The sequence below is a fragment of the Hipposideros armiger genome, unplaced genomic scaffold (assembly GCF_001890085.2).
Source record: "Hipposideros armiger isolate ML-2016 unplaced genomic scaffold, ASM189008v1 scaffold_1523, whole genome shotgun sequence".
Lineage (NCBI taxonomy): Eukaryota > Metazoa > Chordata > Mammalia > Chiroptera > Hipposideridae > Hipposideros > Hipposideros armiger.
The window spans coordinates 134,176-135,873 of NW_017732873.1; positions in this window are offsets into that span (position 1 = coordinate 134,176).

Here is a 1,698-nt window from a genome sequence, read left to right on the forward strand (position 1 = left end):
GGAAGAGCGCAATGATGGTGCCAACTTGGGCCAGTGAAGCAACGTCCTCCACAACTAGACTGAAGAACAAAACGACAGCAACTTCTCTGTTCCCCTTCCCCCAATTCCCCAGCACTGTTCCCATCCTCACAACTCCCCAATAAAAATCTTTTTAAAAAAATGAGGTATGTAACACTTTTTGTAGGATGAGTTCGTGAACTTAATTTTCATATGTCAAATTTTACTAACCATTGTCACTGCAATAAATTTAATTAAAAAACATTTTTAAATGATGGTTAATAAAATATTGTCATGTGAACACTGAAATAATTAGGTTGTTAATGGGCTTTGAATACTCTTGTGCTAATAAACCTATATGAAAATGCAAAAAAGAAATAATAGTAGCCAAAACCTTCTCAAATTTAATAAAATGTACAAATCTATACATCCAATAAACTCAACATACTTGAAGCAGCATAAAATCAAAGATGTCCAAAGATGAGATATATTCTACACAAACTTTCAAAATCCAAAGACAAAGAAGCAAGAGAGAAATAACTAGTCATGTACAAGGAGTCCTCAATAATAGTAACAGCTGATGTGACCCGCACACCAAACAAGCACTCCTGACTCGTCAGCCAGGAGTCTACCGAGAGGGTACCTGAGAAGACTGGGTGGGAGACTAGAAAAGAAAGAGACTAGAAACGAAAGCTGGGGACAGGAGGTCCACCCAATGCTGATAGCAGAGAGTGGCCCCGTTTATTGTTTATACACAGCTTTTATAGTACAAGTAACTTTCCTTAGGTAGGGGGGTTTTGGGAACTTGAGGGAATAGTCCCCTCCTCCCATGGAACACCTCCCCCGGGGCTTTCCATAGGGTGTGGGGAAGCAATCTTCCCAGAGTAAAGCAAAACACAGCAAGCAGAAACTTAACAGGATGGCATTCCACTCTGTAGCTTTCATGGCCGTTGGCTGTTTTCTCCTCATCCGCCAACCTTCCCATGCTGCTCACCCGGGCCTGAGAGCCTGTCAGCTTGCCAGCTTTCAGACTTAACCCTTACTACAGACCTCCGGCTCCCTACAATGTAACATTTAAAATAACCTGTAACAGGGCAGCCGGATAGCTCAGTTGGTTAGCGCATGCACTCTCAACAAGATTGCCTGTTCGAATCCCACATGGAATGGTGGGCAACCCCCCCCAACCCCCACCCCCCGCAACTATTATAGATTGGAAAAAAAAAAGCTTGTTACATACAAATGTAACTTTGTAAAATGAACACACATATACATATATAGTTACTGTTATTTTTTTTTTTAAGATTTTATTGGGAAATTGGGGGAGGGGAACCACATTGGGTAATTGGGGAAGGGAAACAGACAAGTTGCTGTCCTTTTGTTCTTCAGTCTATTTGTGGAGGATGTCACTTCACTGGCCCATGTTGGTATTATCATTGTGCTCTTCCCGGGTGAGGCAGATCAGTCACCGGTCACTGGACGGCCGCTCACAGAGGCTCTTGGCAGCTCACGCTGGCTGTCGGCTACTCACAGTCGCTTATGGAAGCCCACTGCAGCTCCACTGCAGCCTACGCCATCGCTGACGACTTATGGCAGCCCAGCTCCAGGTCGAGCTGTTGTTTACCATCTTAGCTGTATAGCGCACAGCGTCAGTGTCACTGGCCCTCATGTGGGATCCGAACCGGGGCCCTGTTGCTCAGAGCT